The sequence below is a fragment of the Camelina sativa genome, chromosome 11, assembly GCF_030686135.1.
Source record: "Camelina sativa cultivar CO46 ecotype springtype chromosome 11, ASM3068613v1".
In the NCBI taxonomy this organism is placed as follows: Eukaryota; Viridiplantae; Streptophyta; class Magnoliopsida; order Brassicales; family Brassicaceae; genus Camelina; species Camelina sativa.
In genome coordinates this window covers 28,213,901-28,221,034 of record NC_141890.1, presented here as the reverse complement: position 1 = coordinate 28,221,034, position 7,134 = coordinate 28,213,901, and the positions used below count along the sequence as shown (strand labels likewise).

Genomic DNA, 7,134 nt, shown 5'->3' with positions numbered 1-7,134 from the left:
TTATATAGTATTTTTCTTCCGTGTATAAATACTATAGTATCTTCCCAACTTGGGTTCGTGCAATAGTGTGGTACCACTTTCTACATTTAGAGGACGTGCTAGGTTGTTTGTTTGAAAATAGTGATGTGTGGGATGTATGAAAAATTATTAGATTCTCTAACAACTTTCAATTGTTTTCACATTATTTTGTTTCATTTATACTGACTTGTTTTGTTTCGAGAACTTATAGAAACCACTCAACCAGTTTATTATAAGACTAGATTAAGACCGTGATAGAGCATGAGTTGAAATTTATTTTATTTATATTATAATTTTTATATAAAATTTAATTTTATGTGAGTGTTATGACTTGAAAAATTCACATATTTTGTAAGTTTTATATTGTTAATGATTCTAGATAAGTACCTGTGTTATAACACTAGTTAAATTTTATTTTATACAAAATTTTGTATATTTTATATTTTAAAATAAAATTTTAATATGTTGTATTATGTTATATATGTGAAGTTATTTCAACAATGTATATTCTACATCATGACTTGAATGTCATAATAAGACATAATTTTGTAAATTTGGTTTTTAAAAAGCGTGTTATTATATTATGAGTAATTTAGTATATTGTTATACTTTTTGTTTAAATATACTTCGTTTCTTCAAATTCTTTCATATTATAGTGAGTAGTGACATATTATTAACATTGCTATAACCCCTGTTTTAGAAATCGCTAGGTGTTAGTCGGACGGTGAGGGAGGGCCTAGCGATTAATCGGAAAATCGGTTAAATTAGAGATTAATCGGGGACTAGTTTTAGGGTTTTTATATGTATTTATCTATAATATATTAAACATGTGACATATATCTGATATTAGAGCTTAGTCCAGTGGTTTACATACTTACTTAAGTCCTATGAATCCGAGTTCGATGCATAGAAATGACATTTTGCGTTTTTTTCCTCAATTGTTAATGAGGGGTAAAATGGTCTTTTCGTAATCATCTTCTTCACACGACTTAAGTATTTCTGCAACCCTAATTTCCGGCCGCCGATCACTTTTAAAACATTTTTTTGCACCGATTCACCGAAGTGGTTTTCAAACATAAATGATAGATCTAAGCTATCAGATACTATTATAGACCAAAGAAGACAAAATTCATTCATTTTTTTTGGTTTTTCGATTTATACTCCGATTGGGGTATAATCGCGGCGGACCTCTACCGCCGAGCGATTAATCGGCGCTTAGGCGGCCTCAGCGGCCGCGTTTTTGAACAGGGGCTATAACAAATCAATTTTGAGTGTTTATAGTTTCTAACTTTTATATCAAGTTTCAATATATTTCTAATATATTGAAACTTGATATAAAAATAACTTTAAAATATTATAAAAGTTACTTTGAAATATTATAATTTATAAAAGATTTGAAATATATTGAAATTTGATATAAAAATTAATTTGAAATATAGTAAAACTTAAGATTATTTTAATAAAGTAACATATTATATAAAATTATAAAAATTCAACAAAAAATATGAAATTGAATTTAAATATTCAAATTGTGACCGTTACTTAAGATTATTTTTAATTCAATATGAAACTTAAGATTAAAGTAAATTAAATATTAAATAGATTAAATATGAAACTTAAGATTACTCAGTAAATTTTTAATTCAATAAATATTATTTTTAAAGATTAATATTACTAAAGCTTGAATATTTTATAGATTGAATAACTTATATTTGTTTTTAAAAATTCAACTTATAGTATATCCGGAAATAAAACTATTTGTTAATTATAATAAATAATATGATAATTTATTTGGTTCACAAAATAGACTCATATATAAAAATGAGAGGTGCAGTATAATGATAATTAACAAATTAATATGTTAAGTTAGATATCAAAAGATTTTATTTGATGAATAATTTAATAAAGGAAATTAATATGGTAAGTTAGATGATATGATTCTTTAGAATATTCTCTTAAAGATTTTCTGTATAACCTATTTGTAACTAATTAATCTATCAATTAATGTATAATCTATTTGTAACCAATCTATTAAAATTATATAGTCTACAAAACAATGTTATGTTATTCCGTTTTATTATAAAGGGATTGTTTAGCCATAAAGAAGACTAACAACACTATGAGTAGAATAAATCAATTTAAATAAAATTATGATGAGTAAAGTTATACAATTATGGAACCTCATTTGTGTTAAACATAATATTTAGTTAAAGTAAATTTTTAATTCAAATTTTCATTTATTCCTTTTAATAATCCGTTTCGTCCGTAAAATCTTTGAACGTGAAAAAATATTGATAATATATTACTATTTATGTCAACATATCTTTTGTATGGTTTAAAAACCAATTTATCGAAACAGGATAAATGATTACATCAAAAAAATATTTGAAATTTTTGAAATTTTAAGAAGTGTAATATAAGGTTTATAGAAAATGTAAATATATGAGTACTAGTAAGTTCAAATTTGTATTTTTATTTGCTGATTTTTTGTTATATTCATTTCTTCTTTTAGTGTTTGGGAAAAAGTTTTAGCATATTATTTGATGAATAACTATTTTAACTAAATAAATTAGATGTTAGATTTTAAAAGTTTTTAAAAGTACACATTAACAAAATATAGTACATGTGAAAATAAATTCAATAACATTGTTTTTTGTTAATTTTTGGCTAAATATATAATGACATGTAATTGTAAATAGTATAATTAAATGAGGGTAAATTGCTAAAATTGTCTGAAGCTAGCGAAGACACATAAACATTTTTCTCAAGAAAAGTTTTCCTATTAATATATAGGGAATATTTGGTGTGGACAAGGACATAATATTAAGCGTTTCAAATATATAAAAAATAAAATAATAATATTTGGTGTCTAAATCGTTTACTTACGTAGGAATATATTGCTAGTATGATAAATGCTATTACAATATAACAAAGGACATACATAATAATTTAAAAATAAGAAAACATAACAAAGTAAAGGCATGATTATCTCAATGTTTATTTTCGTTTAAGAATGATATAATAAACCATTTTTTTCTTACACTTTTCAAAATCAATAGGGTGCTTCAAGAGTTTCTTAGCAAGTTGATCGAATAGTTCATTGACCACAGCATCTCCAAAATGTTTTTCTATCATTGATGAGAGAAAGGCTCGAAACATTGAAGTGATGAAGTCATTGGTTAGTTGCATAGCCTCCAATGGATGGCGTGTAGTCTCCATCATCTCCATTGTAAAGCTTCCATTTTGCTCAATCGCTCTTTTCAATTCACTATATTGAGGAAAATATACGGGCATGCTGAACAGTTCGATCTTTTCCAGGGTGGTTACTCCCTGCAAATAGAGAAAATAAAAATAAAACAGATGAATATTGTGTCAATTACTAGTTTCTCATATGGCAAAGCATCAAACCAAATATATGATCCAGGCTTCAAAAGTTATCTATGATGCTTTTGGATTTTAAAAAGAAACTAAAAAAAAGCTTTTATAAATTTATATCTTACCGATGTAGCCATATCAAGGAGACAATCACCAATGGTGTCTACCACAATACCTGACCATGTCTCATACATGGCCACATCATCGGGAAAACATTCTCCTAAGGCGATCATCAATCCTCCAGGCACAAGTTCTTCGGCTCTAGCTTTAAGAAATACGCTCATGTCTTTTGTGAACTGGACATTGTAAGCCTCCGTAACTTCTTCTATCAAATTGTTACAATGAATGTAATTTTTGTTCCAAGCTGGAGATTTCTTGTCACATACGTGTTCGGGAACTTTGGAAAGCCAGTGAGTCGTGTAGGAAGTGTGTCCTATGTGGATGCTAATCCTCGGTAAAACTCGGCCATAGAAAGAGCCCGGAACACCGACCGAGAAATATTCTTGCTCAAAGGAAGGAGGTAGAGTTCTAAAGAGTGTGTTAAGTCATTGTTGGCTTGATCGTTGAAGCAAACTTGGAAATCGAGAGGAACAAGACTAATTTCTTGGCTTTCTTTCATGTGTTTAAGTTTCACAGTATCAATGATATATTGAACAGCATGAAACGTGTTAGGACCGATTGAACAACCATAATCTGCAATCGTAAAAGTACTAAGATCGGGTTTCGTAAGGTTCAGGAGATTGATTTTTTCTAAAATGTATTGCCTTGCCTTTTCTTCAACCCCATCTATAACTGCTTTATGTATAACAAATGTATGTTAATTATCTCACAAAAACTACATGACATGGTTACATTCTAGGAATAACAAAATCATCATAATACAATATGCATATCTTTATTTATAACATATGAAGATTATATCGCTTACTTGGTATGAAGAATTATGGATGTAACTGTGTTGATCGTCACCGCCGCTCATCGGATACGATTGAGAAGATGTTGACATGACTCTGTGTTTGTGGTGATGTTCTCACGCTTGAATCTCTTAAAATGTTGGCAGTCTTAGTTTTAATAATTATAAACAAAGAGATGATAGTAAATTGCTTAATTTGCATATTTAAAGTTGGAACAGGTCAGTAGTTAATACTTAATAGATGGGAGCCTGGGAGTGGCGGAAAAAATGTTTAGTTTATAAAGTTGCTTACAGTTACAAAAGTTAACCAAATAATAGAGTTGCTAAAGAAATCTAGAAAACGTGCTAATAGTAATATAATAGAGTCAAACAACACATAAAAGTTGCCCATTTACTCTAATAGCACATCCAACCAAACTTTTACTCAAATAACACATATAAATTTGAAAAAGACTATAAAACAGATATGTAGAATCGCTTTTCATGCTTAAACAGAGTCAAAGCATTTTGTTTTTTTTGTTATTTATTATCATGCCATTACAATTAAAAAATAAATAGATAACAAATAAAAGGTAAAAAATCACCTTTATCTTATTTTATCTACAGTAGATCTTTGTTCCGTTAATATTGACGGCCAGCTATGTTTCTGACATCGGTGGTTTGGTCAATACCGATTGCTGGTTTTATCTTGTTATATCTATGGTGGATCATTGTATGAATTTATTTTGTTTAAATTTAAAGATCTAAAATTTAGAGGGCTTTTGTTTCTACTATTGTCTCTTTTTCTTTCGATCCTCAGAAGTCATAACATTTCATGGCTTGTCAATCCTTAGGCCTTAGCCATCCTTGGCTCTTAGTTCTTACGGTGGGTGGTGAATTGGTTTGAGCTGCCTACGTTTAGTTCTCCTCCACTCGAACTAACTTTCAGATCTAGGTGAGATCTGGTAAGTTCTTGGATTCAGATCTATGTTGTTTTGTTAGATTATTCTGTCCCAAGATTCCGTAGAAAATGTTGTTAAGCCTCTACGAAAGATTCACTGTTTTACCGACTTAAAAATGCTTCGATCTCGGATTTAATTGGCAAAACAAATAAGTTGGAAACAGTTGTGGATTCATGAGTTTAGATCTTTCTTTCAGATTGTATATGTATTTTTAATCTTTTTCATGTATGTGTCTATCGATGGTGGACAGTGGCTTCAAACGAGGAGGTTTTTGAAAATTTTCAGTAAATAATTCGGCGAAACCAGCTAATCTGAACTTGTTCCGGCATTGACTGTGCTAATATTGCTGGAAGTGGGGATAGTAATTGACGTTAACAAAGATCCAAAGCTACAAATCTGCTTTGATATGTAATTGACATTAAGAAAGATCTAAAATGTTATTTTTCATAATCTGCTTTGATGTGTACGATCTGGTTTGAACTGGTTTTGGAGGATAGTGACGGCGGTGAGGAGGTAGAGGTTAGTCGCTGCGACCAAGTCAAAATTCGCTATAAAAAATCAATGTTTGGCAACCGCTAAGCTTCGAACCATAGTCATGAAACACATTTATAAAAGACTTTAAGCACTGCACTATCTTGTTTTAAAATATTACTATAAATTAGGATAGTATATAAACCCAATATTAAAAAAAAAACACAGCATATTTCCTAAAATGCTCTTTTTTTTAATCTAAAACATCAATAGTATAAATTTGTCAAACCAATTAACTCTATTGCGTCTATATATTTAACTCTACTTAACTTTTGTTATTTCAGTAACAAATAGATCTACCACTTTATTAACTCATAACTCTATCGCTTTTAATTATGTCTATTTGTATGGAAATATCTACTATTGCGTATAACTATATCTGTCATATAAATCTATCTCAGTGTATATGTCTACCATAATGACTATATAAATCTGTCAAACAAAACTGCTACTCGATATAAGCATATTATATATGTCACCATTGTACTAATATCTCAATAATAAAAAGAATAATTATATCATCATTACAATATATCTATCTAATATATCTACCGATAACCATAACTCTGCCAGTTTTTTTATGTCTTCCATCACTAATATTTCTCTGCCAAATTAATCTACTTAATTATAAAACTCTATTGAATAAGTCTGTCAATATTTATATAACTCTGTCGGAAAAATATGTCTGTCGTTAAATAGATTATATGAGCGGGAGTCCCCCCCCCCCCCCCCCCAAAAAAAATTGAACAGCTGTGTTAAAAACAGATATGTAGAATCGCTTTTCAATTGTAACGCCCTGACCGCCATCTCTTAGTGGGCCATATGTCCAATCCCAGTCCATGGACCCACCTTCCTTAATGGGCCTCACATCCTCACTAGGCCCGTGAGCTCATCTATATCCGAAGGTCGGTTTGCTACGTCCGGGAGGTTTTAAAGACTTGTTATCGTCCCTTCAAATCACCACATGATCTTTCCCTGTATTTTGTCCTCACTCGCACAGTTCCGACAGTCACTTCTCGGAAGGTCACCTATTCTAACAATACTCCAGCATAAGCACGCTTAACTGTGGAGTTCTCTCAGGACCCTTGACCGAAAAGATAAGTTCACTTTGGTGACATAAGTGGTCAAATCAATTTTTTTTAACCTCTCCGCAAGTCTTTGAAACCAGGGTATCACATCAATGCCAGTGGAGTTGAAACAAAATAATTTATTAATAAAAAGGTTAAAATCGTCACAACGGATAAATACGCCGGCCACCGGATCAGATCTAACTTTTATTTTTTTTCCAAGTTTCTTGCTACCAATAAAATAAATTACTTCCGCTTTACTTTGCACAAAAAAGTCATGATCATGTGG

General features: G+C 30.2%; 1 pseudogene across 1 annotated transcript; it reads right to left on the bottom strand.

The window, feature by feature from the left end:
- Positions 1-3,000: 3,000 nt before the first annotated feature.
- LOC104728326 (putative S-adenosylmethionine-dependent methyltransferase At5g38780) lies at positions 3,001-4,509 on the bottom strand (annotated as a pseudogene). Its single transcript, XR_015573128.1, has 3 exons — positions 4,318-4,509; positions 3,519-4,188; positions 3,001-3,348 (listed from the first exon to the last, which is right to left on the bottom strand). The product of XR_015573128.1 is annotated as a putative S-adenosylmethionine-dependent methyltransferase At5g38780 (transcript).
- Between the last annotated feature and the right edge of the window lie 2,625 nt (positions 4,510-7,134).